The sequence below is a fragment of the Ailuropoda melanoleuca genome, chromosome 2, assembly GCF_002007445.2.
Source record: "Ailuropoda melanoleuca isolate Jingjing chromosome 2, ASM200744v2, whole genome shotgun sequence".
Taxonomy (NCBI): domain Eukaryota; kingdom Metazoa; phylum Chordata; class Mammalia; order Carnivora; family Ursidae; genus Ailuropoda; species Ailuropoda melanoleuca.
The window spans coordinates 6,603,500-6,617,516 of record NC_048219.1 but is presented as its reverse complement, the minus strand read 5'-3'; the positions used below and the strand labels follow the sequence as shown (position 1 = coordinate 6,617,516).

At 55.3% G+C, this 14,017-nt stretch overlaps 1 protein-coding gene across 1 annotated transcript in view; it reads left to right on the top strand.

Moving 5' to 3' along the window:
- Nucleotides 1-14,017, top strand: part of SLC9A1 (solute carrier family 9 member A1) — a 52,297-nt gene that overhangs the window by 20,553 nt on the left and 17,727 nt on the right. The window lies entirely within an intron of this gene.

The following is a 14,017-nucleotide window of genomic DNA, read 5'->3' as shown; positions in this document are numbered from 1 at the left end:
AGACAGTCTCGTTAGGGCCGTGCTTTGGAGAGTGGAGAAAAGTTGTCATCCAGCTTATTTTTTCTGTGGCTCAAATGAGGAATGTGGTTGAGAACTGCCCCTGAGGACAAGCCCCCGGCAGCTCAGGAATCCGTTTCCCGGGCTTGAACCCCGCTTCGCCCTGCCCCCTCCAGCGAGGCAGCCTTGGGCAGGTGGCCTAGCCCCTCTGAGCTGCAGATTCCTCGTGGGCGATGCGAGTGTGCTAGTGCATCTCTCACCGGACGGTTGGAGGGTTAAGGAGCCCTCAGTGAGCACCGCGATCGTCCACGTCCCCCTCTCAGGAAGACGCTGGGTCATCTCGTGACTGAGCTGATCAGAACCAGGGCTCCAGCCTGAGTTCCGGCCCTTCTTGTCCTGCCCTGCAGGGCTGCTTCCTGGTTCCTCCTGTCGCAGGCATCCCCACCTCTGTGCCGTGTGCACGATCGTACAATGGGCCCTGCTCAGGTGGACGCAGGTGCTGCTGGAGGCTTTCTTCACTTCTTCCTGGGCACGGGACAGTGACTTCTGTGGGCCACAGTGGTGGCAGGCAAGTAGGTAGGCTGGCAGCCTCTCCACCCGCCTGGGACCTCACCCCGTGTGCTCGGCTAGTCACAGATGGGCTCCTGGCCTCCAGCCAGGCCCTCACTGCATAGCCCTATGTGGGCTGGCCTCCAGAACCCATGCCCTACGCATGAGAGCGGCAGCAGGAAGCAGTGACAGGTCATTTCCTATTGAGCAGCCTGGCTCGAGGGCAGAGCGCAGCCTCTGGGGTCAGGCTGTCCCAGGATCAAGTATGTTTTATTGCTTCCTGGCTGAGTGCCACTTGGGCAAGTTCTTTAAACTCCAAGCCTCAGTTTCTCCTCTGGAAAACGGAAATAGTGCCTACCTCATAGCATGGCTGAGGCCAAATGAGTAAGCACAGGGCTTGGTGACAATTGTTCCTTCCCATGCTGGCACACAGCTCGCGGCCACTCTGTATATCCCCCGTGGCAGTGCGTGCAGGTTGTTACGCAGGGGCCTCTCGGGCCTCACCTAGGCCTGGGAGGTGCCTCCAGAGGAGCTCCGTTCCTCTTCACTGGGGTACCAGACAGCTCCTGGTCTCCCCTAGCAGATCACACACAGAACCGGGGCATATCGGTCCTGCAGGGGATCTTAGAGGGAACCAGGAGTTTAGAGTGGATGGGTGTCTCACTCCCAGGGTCACATGGCAAGTGACGGCCTGAAGCGAACCGGGCCTCCTGTTCCCAGCCCAGCGGGATAGAGAGGCCAGGCTCAGAGCTGGAGCACGCATGCTGGGCTGTGGCTCTGGAATCAGAAAGACCCAGCGGTAGGGCCTTGGTGAAGTCTCTTCACTGCTCCCTGGCTCGGTTTCCTCAGCTGCAGAATGATACCTAGGTCAGAGAACCTCCAGGGGCCTCACGCAGTTAAGGTGTATGACACATCGCAGCGAAGTGCTCGGTAAGAGGTAGTTGTGGACAAAAGGTGGGAGTAATGGGTGGCACTGTGTCCCATGTGAGGACCGGCTTTGGGGAATGTGGCCTCCGTGTGCATCCCAATTCTGCCAACACCTTCTATGTGACCTTGGCCGAGGTCCTGCCCTCTCTAGGCTCTGGTCTTTGCATCTGTGGAATAGAGGGGTTGGACTGGAATGGTCTCGGAAGGCCCTGTCTCCTCTGCCCTCCTGTGGCTTCTTACGGAGGTTCTTCGTGAAACCCAGGAGACGCCTGACCTCCCTTTGCTGTTCCCGTAGCCCTGGGCCCTCCTGGCACCAGGACCGAGGCCTGCAGCCAGCCGTGTCCTCATCCTTTCTCTGCAGTGTCCTCTAAAGGGCAGCCTCTCTGAGCATGCCCAGCTCTCCCATCCACTCAGTACCTCTCTGCTCTCAGAGGCCTGAGGTGACAAACTGTCCCAGTGGGCAGAGAGAGGAGACAGGGAGAGGCCCTCCAGGTGTGACCTCTGTGTCTCCCTCCTCATGATGCTCAGCCAGCTGGACTGTTTTCAGAAGTGTGTGGGAGCCTTTCAGGGCAGCCCCAGGAGACAGATGCCTTAGGCACCTGCTTAGGGGGAGCCCTGGCCCCCACCCCACCAGCGAGCCTCTGGGACGTGCTGCTGAGGTCTCAGGGAGCCTGCTACTGCGTGGCCCAGCTGCATTCACAGCTCCTGTGACCTGTGATCAGGTACCTAGAAGGCAGTCTTGCAGATCTTAAAGGGAACAAGAAACAGGTTCAGTGGGTATCCAGAGGGCTTCTGTCTCCTCCCAGCCACCCTCTGCCTCTCCTCAGCCTCCCCCCAACCTCCCTTTCTGTCTCCCCTCTGCCTCGACCCAACCCCCCCCAGCCTCTGCTCAGCCTTACCCCAACCTCTCCCTCGGCCTCCCCTCCTGCCTCCGCTCTGCCTCCTCTCCCCTTCCCCTCAGCCTCCCTCAGCACCTCTGCAGGCTTCTGCCAGCCAGGCTCAGCCTGGAACCAGTGATGACAGCGACAGGGTAGCAAGCCCTGTTTCGGAGGGGCTGCCTCAGAGTGTGGCCCCATCCCCTGACTGTGGCTGCTTCCCTGGCGCCTGTGCCCTGGTGCCAGCAGGCCCTCTGTGGGGCTGGGGACTCAGGGTACAGAGAAGAGACCATGCCCTTTGCTGAGAGTTTTCTTTGGCAGCTCTTTGCTCCAGGTACGTAATCTCATTGGATCCTCAGAACAGCCCTTGAGATAGAAATGATTACAAGCCCACTTTTCAGATGAAGAAACTGAGTTTCACCTGAGACTCAGAGCACCTGCCACGGAGACACGGCTTGTAGGTCGCAGAGCCAGGAGACCGGGCCGCTGGTTCTCAGGACCATGCCCTCTCTTAACCACCGGGCTCCCTGCTGGCTGAGTTGGGGTTGAAACCTTGGACAGATCCCTGAGGCGACTGTACCCCTGCTTGTTTTTCCAGATGTCACCTTCCCCAGCTATGTCACTGAGGATCTGCCAGCCTGCACGTGGGACTGCCTCCCCTGGCCGGGGCCCAGCTGCTCTGCTTCATGCCTCTAGAGCTCTGGCTGCCACTGACTGCTGGGTCCTCCTCTCACCGGGACCTGGCTCCAGCGGAGGGCACAGCCCCTCTGGTGGCATGATATTCCTACTGTGCTCTTATGGAACTCAAGTCAGGTGGCAGCCACGCTGGGCCGCAGAGTAGGCCAGCCCTGGAGAGCAGACATGCTCTGCTCCCCAGGAACAGGGAGACCCCTTGCCATCCCCCCCTCCATCCAAGACCTGTCTTTCTTTTTGTCACAGCCACCTAGGGCCATGAGCCTTGCTTATCGCCATGCTGGAGGGGAAGGAAGCAAGGCTCAGGGCAGTACTGTGATTTGCCAGAGATCACAGAGAAGTTCAGGTTTAGAGCTGGGACAGAAGCCAGCTCTTGTGTTGGCAGACCAGGGCTCTTTACAGCAGCCCGTGCTTTGGGCTATCTTACTCCACATGAGGACTGTCCTGGGCCCAGATACTGTGCTTGTTGGCGTGGACAGAGATGGGGAGTGTGAGGTGCTTTGTCCAGTAGCAGAGCTCATTGGTAGATGTCAGAGCTACAGAGGCTCTCAACTTGCCTCTGAAGATGGGGAAGGCCAGAGAAGGCCAGAGAAAGATGTGCTCTTTTAAAGCACCTAGTAAGTTGGTGGCAGGGTCTAAGTCAGAACCCAGGTCTCTGAATCCCCAGCCTGGGCTTGGCTTGGGCTCTTCCTCTCCCCAAATGTAGCTTTCTGGCCTCCTGAGGCATGTGGAGGTGGACGGGGGGCGGGCTCGCCCACCCTGCTGGGATCTGCAGGAGGCAGCGCAAGCTGCCCCCGGAGCCTAGACTTAGCAACTCTGCGGCTGGACCGCTCTCCCCATGCCGGGGTGCTAAGCCAGGGTGGCCAGCACCATCTCCCATTTTTTCTTTACCGAGGTGCTTGCAGACAGGACTTTCACATCGTCCCAGACCAGAGCCTTTTGGTGACTCTCTCTGAGCACTGGATTGGGAGTCCACAGTCCCAGGTTTGTGACCTAGCTCTGCTGCTGCCCATGTGATCTTGGGAGAGTGTCTGGACCTCTCTGAACTTCTGTTTCTTCATCTGTTGTCTACTGCCCAGAGAGAGGGCTGCTTTGTGCCCACCTAGGTCATCACTTCCTTTCCAGCCTTTGCTGTCACCTGTGCCCAATAGAAACTCACTACCTACGCCATGCTTGTTCTCCACACCTCCTACCTTTCCACATGCCACTGCTTTGCTCAGAAGGCCCTCCCAGTGCCCTCCTAACCCCAGCCCTGCCTTCAGGCTCAGGCCAGTTCAGCTAGTGTTTAGTGCACATGAACTTCCTACCATGCGCTGGAGATGAGGTTAAATCACACTGGAACTCCCCCTTGGGTAGTCATGCCAGCTCAACAAACAAGTCTTGGTCTTTGCCACATGCCAGGCTCTGTGCTAAGTGCCGGAGCATCAACGAGGACTAGGACAGGGTCCCTGCCCTTGAGAGCCGTCTGGAGGGGGAGACAACCTGCCAGCCACACAGCGTGAGGCGACTCTTAATGGAGGGCTGCAGGATTTCGGACTCGAGTGTGACAAGTTTCTGCCCTGGGGGGCATTTAGGGAATGCTGCTGGCGGAGCTGGAGTGCTTCTCCAGTAACCCACCAGAGCCTCTGGTTTGCTCAGTGCTCTCCTGTCTCTCTTCCCATATGGTCCCCACAACCTTGCTTGGTCATCGAGGCAGAAGATGATCAGATGAGCAAACACTGATAGTGAGCCTACTGTGTGACGGGCACAACTCTAGGTGCTAGGAGGTACTGCAGCAGTCGTGACAGTCTGCCCTCATGGAGGGGGACGGGGAACCCATCAATGAGTACATACAGACTTCAGTAGTGGTGAGTGCTGTAGAGAAAGATAAAGCAGGGTGAGTGGATAGAGAGGACTCGGGAAGACCTCTCTGAGGAGGTGGGATTTGAGCAGGGACCTAAAAGACAGAGGGAATCTATTGTTCAACGATATGGTACAGAGTGTTTCAGGCAGAAGGAAGAGTAAATGCAAAGGCCCTGGGGTAGAATTGTTCTGTTCAAGGAAAAGCAAAGAGGCTGTAGAGCCAGAGGGGAGTTTGCCACTGGGTTGGAGGTGGGGTATAAAAGAAAGGAGTCAGGATGGTTCCAGGGTTTGGGACTTGAGCAGCTGAATGATACTGGGGCAACGGGGACCACTGTAGGAGGAACATGTTTGGCGGTAGGGAAACGAGAGCTCAGCTCCTCTGCCCTTGACAGTATGAGTCCACCCCAGGTGCACCCAGACACACCAGCCTACGGGTCACCCATGCCCACCTCTCTGGGCAGTCTCCTCATCTTCTCAGGCCCTACTCCAAGCTCAGTCCCCTGAGAGTCATGTTGTCTCATTGATGTCTTTCTGGCCCTTCTGAGAGGTCACCGAAAAGCCCAAGTTGAGGGGTAGCTGACACCTCTTCTTTATCGCTGCCCCCAGATGCCATAAAGCACTGACTGAGCTGGGAGGGGCGGAAGGGGTCCCCGATGCTTGCCTGAGCGCTGTCGTCTTTCTCCCACCCAGTCAGCACCTCTGAAGTCTTGTCTTGTTCTCCCTTCATGGCATCCCTCCTCCCTCCCCTGGAGCAGGTGAAAATGGGACGCTGGGCTTCGCTTTCCACCAGGCTGTTGTCCTGGAAATGGTAGAATTTCTCTTTGTGTTGCTTTGATGATATTGTGAGCAGGTTCAAGTTATATATAATGGATCTAATTCATTGTTAAGCTTCTAAGCTAAGTGACTTGCAGCTGGAAGGGACACTAAGGACAACAGGTATTTGGTGCACTCAATTTCAGTTTTCGCCTAAATTTGCATTTTGCAAACTCTACCTTACCCCTGCTAAAGGAAAAGAAAAGAGAAATCCAGCTTTCCCAAGGTCTAGAGTTTCTGGAAATGGAACCTCTCTTACGGAGCTCCCCTACCCCTGGTGTGGGCAGACGTGCTAGGAGCTCCTGCTGTGGCCTGCTGGTCCTGAGAACAGTCTGGCAGGAGGAGAACCACGGATGGGGATGGGTGGGGGAGGGAAGCCTTTCGCCTGGAGAGCCGCCTACCTGGGCAGCAGGAAGGGGGCGGGCAGTGGCTTGAATCCAGACTAAGTCTAGGTTCTTTTCCAGCTCAAGCAGTCCATGCTTTCACTTCCTCCACACTACATGGTTGAAATTCGGGGAGCTGAGAAGGGCCTCCTTTGCAAGGGGCATGATTTAGATTTTTCTGATGCCAGTGGCCCCACGGGATCAGGTGAAGGTACAGAAGTGGAAGCAGAGGCCCTCTGGTTTCGCTGCCAGCCACAGGGGCAAGACCTGCCTGGGGCTCTTCGTGGAGGATCTCAGTATGAGAAACCAGCCTTCATCCTAATGCCGTCACGGAGGGACTGTTCCGTATGCTATGGCACGGGCAAGGCCATGGATACGGTGAGGTCGCTCCTCAGGGGGCTGGGAGGCAGTGGGAGGGGAGGTAATCTTGGGTCTGAAACACTACTCTGGACCTCTGGTTCTGTGACCTTGAGGCACATATGCGGCCATCCCTCTGGTGTTTTCTTTACTTATTTTTAAATGGGGGATAATAATAGTACCTACTGCATCAGGGTTGTTGAGAAAATTAAATGAGATGCTTTAGTAAAAGTGTTTGGGGCAGTCTCTGCCCCATAGAAGCTGTTCTAGCAGGGTACATAGAATATGCCATGTATATGGGGCACCTGGGGGGCTCGGATGGTTGGCGGTCTGCCTTCGGCTCAGGTTGTGATCCCAGGGTCCTAAGATCGAGTCCTGCATCAGCGGGGAGCCTGCTTCTCCCTCTGTCTCTGCCTGCGGCTCTGCCTACTTGTGCTATCTCTCTGTCAAATAAATAAATAAATAAAATGTTAAAAAAAAAAAAAGAATATGCCATGTATACCAAATTTTAAAACTGTAGATACAGAAAAGTTTGGAATTCTGTATACTGGGCTGTTCATGGTGTGGATTTGAGGGTGGGAGGGTGTCTTGTATAGCAGGGAGAGGGAAAGGAGGAGAATCACTAGGACGTTCTCCTCCTCCTGCTTATGTACTTGGATCCTGTTGGGACAAAGTTTTAAATGACCATGCATTCTGTTTACAGTCATCAAAGCACCGTATTTTCATTTTGAAAAAAATCAAAAGAAACCAGTATGTATAGCTGGTACCTGCCAGGGACCCAGACCAGCCCGAGCCTTTGAAGCCTGAGGTCCTACCCCACCTCCCTGAGCTGCCATCCTTACTGGCTGCCTGAAAACCTCTGGCTCACCAGTCCTATTGTTGCCTCCTGGAGCTCTGTATCTTGTCAACACACACGGACTGTTTACTGCCAGTCCCTGTCCCTGTCCCTACCCCCGCCCCCCCTCGTGTGACTCATCCTCTACCTCACACACAGGGACGCTCAATCCGGAGCCTTTCCTGTGGGGGGTGGGGAGAATCTGCTGGAGCGAAGTTGATCCAACAAATGTTTATGGGGCGCGGAGGTGACTGGGGGGGCTGGGCTGGGTACCAAGAAGTGCCGCCCCAGTGGGGTGAGGTGGGGTCAGGGCTGCTGAAGTGCATCCTTGAGACCCAGGGAAAAGGCTACTGGGAGTGAAAGGCAGAGTGGGAGTAGAACCTGGTTCAAGGCCGGGTCAGGGGCATTAGGGGCCAGACCCGAAGGTCAGGAGACCCTCCGAGGCCTGCACACCCGTTGGGGCCCTTGACTCCAGTCCTTGCATGGCCTGCCTGCTCCAGCTGTGAGCCAGTGTCTCCCTCCCCGTACAGTCTCTTTCCCACGCTGGCTGGAGGTTTCAGCGTCCTCAGAAGACTACCTGGATCCCCTCTCTGCTCATTCGTGCACACTCTCCCCACCCCCCGCCAGTCTCCTGCCCACGAGGCCCAGCTTCAACGGCACATCCTGTAGGAAGATTCCATCATTCCCTGAACCTGCTTTTCCTGAGCCTCACCTGGTGGGTCCCAGGGCCGTGTGCTGGGATCCCAAACGGGCTAGAAGACCTAGCTACCGAGCTCCTGGCTCCGCAGTTAGGAGGGGCACCTGACTCAGCCTGGGGAGTTCAGGAAAGGCTTCTCAGAGGAGGTGACACTGCCACCATTAGGGAAATTAGGTTTTGAAAGGTGGGTGGAAGTTCAAGGTGAAAAACAGTTTCCCTTGGTGTGCACAGAGTTAGGGTTTGAGAACTTCTGGCAAGTGGAGTTCAGGGGTTGGGGATGGTAGGTTCCGTGATGAGGGTTAACCCCGAGCTTGGCCAGTTCTCTGGCCCTGGAAACCTGATCACAGCACCTGCTCTGGGGTACCTTTCCTGCCAGGTCTCTGAGAGGGCCAGGCTGTCGCTGTGTCGCTCTGCCTACTGCTTTCAAATCAGTCTCCTTGGCCACCAGGTGCCCCCAGCCCAGGTGGCCTCTCTGGCCTCCCTCTTCCTCATCAGTCTTCTCTGATGTTAGCCCGCTGCTTCGCAAAGTACATGTTGCTTCTGTGTCCAACCCCGATTCTCATCTTTCTACACACGAGGAAACCGAGGCCGGCCTGTGGAGCAATGATTTGTCCAGAGCATTGTGGTTACTAGAGGGCAAAGCTAGGCCTCGAATCCAGGTGTCGGCCTCCTGGCCCGGTCTTCTTTTCCCACGCCTCAGGCAGCCTGATACAGGCTGTGTGCATTCTCAGAGAGCTTTTTTAGCTCATTCCCTACCCACACTCGATGTTCCCGGGGGGTGGAACCCTGTCTCCCTGAGATGTGGGGCGAAACAAGCAAGAAATAGAGGTGCTGTGCGGAAGACGAGAGGGGGAGGCACACAGAGCCTGACTCCCCCAGCCTGGGGGACGATTCCTGCCCAGGTACTTGGAACAGACTTATTTATGGCTGCACCCACGGCAGAGGCATATTGCAAACTGGAATGCTCTACCCCTTGATCCCGACAGGCTTTGTTTCCATTGACGCAGCATGGCACAAAAGCCTGGCAGTCCGGAGACCTGGGTTCTGATTTTGCCCCTGCCACTTGCCAGCTAAGTAGCCTTGGGCAAGTCACTTCGCCTCTCTTTGCCTCAGTCTCTTCATCTGTCAAATGAGGGTCTGGGTACAAGAGAGGAAATGAGAGGAGCTCCATGGAAGCCCCAGCATAGGACCTTGTATCAGACACTCGGGAGTGTCTGGTACGTGCTTTTCTTCTCTCTGCTGGAGGCTGTATCTTCAAGTGAGTCCTGATTAAGTACAGTATCACTGAGTGGGCACTATCGGTTTACATGTTTAAAAACTGTCATTCATTGGGTGGCTCCCGGAGGCCAGGAGCTCTATTATCTCCGTGACACTTATACAGCTATGCTGGGGGTGGCGGCATCACCCCAGTTGCAGAGTAAGGACCAAGATTCAAAGACACATGCGACATGTATCATGTAGGATCTCCCTTGCTCTTCACAACAGCGCTCATATTTGGATATTGGCAAAGGCTCGGTGAAGACAGCCTCCCTTCCTATTTCTCTTTCTTTTCCTTGTTTTTCATATATTCATTACCCTTAACCTCTATTCGTTATGTGCAGGATACTTGTCCTGGGCTCTTCAGAGGATACAGACCCTCGAATGGCTCTCCTTCTGCCCCCCTCTCTCTCTCTCTTGCTTGTGCGCTCTCTGACAAACTTCTATTGATCCCTCAAAGCCCAATCCAAATGGTCCCTGCCCTGGGAGCATCACCTACTCCTGAAATTTAACCATCCCCACCTCCTTCCTCTTTCCTACACTTGACATCTAAAAGGCAGCTTTATCTCAGTTCACAAATAGTTAATGCCTACTCTATGCTGGAAGCTGGAGACCCAGATGACTCCAGAAATATTTCCACCTGTAGGGAGCTTAACGCCCAGTGATGGACAAGTTTACACCAATAGGTCTTGATAATGTAGAGTGATTCATGTTATACTTTGGTTTTGAGGAAAATTATTCTAATAATAGCAGTCACCACTTTTTGCTAACGTTGAGCACCAGCGTTGTTTGCCATGCTTTGCCCTGATTACTTCCTCTTGTACTCCAGTGTCTGAAATAGGCTTTTACACAGATGGGGAAACCGAGAGTAGAAGATAAAACATAAGTGCCTAAGGCTGCCCAGCTAGGAACCCTGATTGGAACCCGGAGGCCTGGCTCACAAAGCTTTGTCTCTGCTGGTCTGGCTGTCAGCCTGCTGGGACGCTGGCTGAGTGTGTCCCGAGTGTGTCCCTTTTTCCTTGGTCCTCGTTGCTGACGTTGATGGTGGAAAGAATCAGACTAAAGAAGAATCAGCTCCTTCTACCCCAAAGGAGCCTCAGCCCCAGTGGAGACCAGAGCTGAATACTGATCAGGCAGACAGGGGCTGAGCAGTCTGATCATTCCCAACTCCCGCCTTAGAAATTAGTGGCTAACACTGAGCACTTCTGGCTGAGTTAACTTGGGAGGGCTTCCTGGAGGGGGCAGACCTAAAAGATAGGAACGATTTCTCAAGGTTTTACTAGCCACTGGAGTGGAGGGGGAGCAGTGGTGAGACTTCCCTGGAGGAGAGCTCATGGAAAGAATACCACTTCTGGTCCTCTCAGAGCCTCTTTGGGCCTCTTTGGGCCTGAGCACTGCTGCTCCCCTTAGGAACAAAATAAGAATAAAACCAGAGATGATGTGATGAGTGGCTAAGAACAGAAACTCCGGAGCCAGACTGCCTGGGTTTGAGTCAGTTATCAGCTACTTGACTTTGAGCGAGTTGCTTAACCTTTCTGTCCCTCAGTTTCCTCATCTGTGAAATGAGGGGGTGGTCCTCATGACCTCCCAGAGCTGTGATGAGGTGCAACTGAGATCAAAAGTATCAGAGCACACTGCCGCAAACTGTAGAGTGCCAGGTCTTCGTTGGAGGTATTACCTCTCAGGACTGTCGTTGAGACTGGTTGCTGGGGCAGTTGAAGAGGGAGTTAGAGAAATGGAATCGTGTGCAACCAGGAATCCCTTGGGACCTGGCCGAGTTGCAGCCCCAGAGCAGTCCTCAGGCCTGGAACTAGGGCGGCAGGGCCCCTCGCACACCCCTGGGTCTCTGGTGACCAGCACGGGTGGGCCAAGGAGGCCCTCTTCCCGGCACTCCCCCCTGACTGCCCAGGCCAGGGGAGAGATGCGGGAAGTGGGATCAGGGGTGTCTGGTCGCCCTGGCAACCGAGGGTGACGTGGAACAGCTTTGCCTGCTGCTCCGCTGCACCAGTCTCAGCAGCTGGGGACCGTCCCAGGAGATGGAAATAAAACATTCTCACGGCGGAGAGCAGAGAAGCTGCAGGGGCGCCGGGAGCCCCTCACCAATTTGAAGTTTGCTCAAGTGTCTGTTCAGTGTGCCTCTGTGTGTATGTATGTGTGTGTGTGAGAGAGAGAGTGTGTGTGTGTGTGTAAGAAAGGGTGAGATTGTGTGTAAGAAAGCTAGAGTGTGGATTAGTGTAAGAGGGATTAAGTGTAAGAGTGGGTGAGTGTGAGGAGTGTGTATAAGCTAGAGTGAGGGTATGTGTGCAGGGAAGTGTGTAAGAGTGCGAGAGGACACGTGAGAGTGGTGAGTGTGTGAGAGAGAATGGGTGTGGGTGAATGTGTAAGAGGGAGTTGGTGAGCGTGTAAGAGAGCAAGAAAGTGGGTGAGTGTGTGTGTCCCTCTGTCCCTGCCCTGCTGGCACCTGTGCTGGACACAGTGTAGCCACTTCTGCGTGCCTGTGGTGGGGACTGTGTGGGTGGGTTCGCCAGGTGGCTCGGAGACGTGGAATTCCACACCTTCTCGCTTCCTTGCTCCGGGAGGACTGGACGCCCTCCCAGGAGGCCGTGTGCTTGGAGAGATCCCTGGACCTAGACCTTCCTGCGTTCTCGCGGTGGCATGGTCATGGGACCTTGACAGGTCACTGGTTGTCTCTGAGTCTCAGTTTCCCGGACCGAGGAGCAGAGAGTTGGACGATCTCCAGGGTCTGTTCCAGCTCTCCCAGCTCTGGATTTGACTCTGACTGCCTCTGCCCCCCTCCAGATTCCATCCTGGTGACATCACTTCTGCCACAAAGTTTGGGCCTGGAAGTTTCGCCTTATTTCTTGGCATCTTGGGATCTCACCTTAATGGTGGGCTTTTGTTGGGGGCCCCAACTCTGCCCCTTTCTCCACACCTGGTGTCAGCAAACTTCCTGCGTTTTAAGGAGACTCTCCAGGGCTGCAGGGTAGGAACAGCTGGTGGAGTCAGGGCCTTGGAAGAGGGACAAGCCAGAACAGGCCCGCAGGCTCCCCTTTCCCTTTACCGCTGCACCCTCCCTCCCCCCTGGAAGCTTGCTTTTCAGTAATGTGCCGCCTGCCCCGAGGTAAGGAGCCAAGAGTGGATCCCAGACCTTCTTCTTCAGCCTGGACCCCTCCCTCCCCTGCCCTTGCCCGTCAGGGCCTGCTCACCAAGAGGCAGGGCCAACACAGGACAACCCCAGGGGACTTGCCCCGGGAACATGGCTCCAGCCCCAGGTACCGTGGGAGCCGGCTTCTGTGGAAGAAAGTACATAGCACCCAGGGGGCGCAGGACCTAGCAGGCCTGGGTGGCCGGGGCCTATCTGGCCTCCTCTGAGTTCCAGGTTTTCCTCTGTCAAACAGCTACCATACACCTGTCCCTTAACCTAGTGAGGGAGGCCTGATGGCCTGAAGGTCCTAAGACTGGGAAAAGCCATTCCCGTGAGTTCGTCATGGAGGTTCCGACTGAGTCACCTCTGTGTCCCCAGTGCACAGCACAGCCCGGCTCAGAGAAAATACCCATGTTTGAGTAAAAGATTAAATAGCTCTCTCTGCTACAGATAGTTTAAGCTAGAGTGGAACTCCTCCCTTAGACTCTGGGAAGCCACTGCTTTCTCTTCTGCCAAGTGGGTACAATACGAACCCCACCGGGCAATTGTGCCAGGCTCCCAGCACAGTGCCGGGCTCACGGTGCACCTTCAGGAATAAGGAGTGTTCTTCACGTTCCCACTCTTGGCTTGTTTCCCTTGTTCCCTTACCCCATCCCTCCGTGTGGTCCTCATCTCTGGGTCTGCAGGGCACAGTGGGACACTTTCGGGGACCAGGCAAGCTTTGTGGATTGGACTGATGGCAAAGAGGGGTGGGGAGGCATTTTTAAAGTTTAATGTGCTTGGTGGAGGTGGAGGCTGTCATCTGCTTGCCTGGGCTGTCTCTTCACACTGTGCCTTCTCCTCTTGGTGCTCAATTCCAGGGTAGGGTGTCGAGGTCGGCTGGCTGGACCTGGACTCCGGGACTTGAGAAGCTGCTTCCTGGTGGCTGCGGGAGCTCTGTTCCCCTTAACCCCATGCCATCCCATCACCCCTCCAGGGCAATGCAGGTCTCTGGGTGTGGTACCATTGTCCTGTCTCTGCTGCTCCTGCCTGGGTTGTCTGACCTTGCTGGGTGCCAGGGGGAGAGAGGAATTGGGGCAGCAACTGTGGATTGAGGTTCGAGAAGGAGAGGCACAAGAGAAGTACTCCTGCCCTAACATGAGCAGGCAGGGGTGGTCAGGGAATGCTTCCTGGAGCAGGAGGCAGGTAGAAGCATGTGGTGTCAGCCATACACAGTAGGGATAGAGGTACAAGAATAGTGTTCTGGAGAGACAGACTAGACCAGGCAAAGATCTGCAGGTGAAAGAGGATATGGCTCATTTGCGGGGGAGATGCCCCTTCCAGTGCACCAGCCAACTGAACACTGGGGCTTACTGGTAGATGCTACAAAGACTGGGGAATTTTTCAGCAAGAGGTGAGCTTGGTCAGGTCTGTTTTGAAGCCAGCAGAATGCATATGGTGGCTTTGGGGTTCTCTCCTGGCCTAGGATGGAGACATGTTATTTTCCAACATGTTTGAGTGTCTCCTGGGAGCTTGGCAGTATGCCAGTGTTCTGGGCCTAGCTAGTGTTTCGAGTGTGAGTCTTGACTTGTAGCTCTGCTGGCACTACTCCGATCAGTACTCGAGAGTGGGAGGGGCTTTGGGCATGGGGAGTTGCTTCTCCTTCCC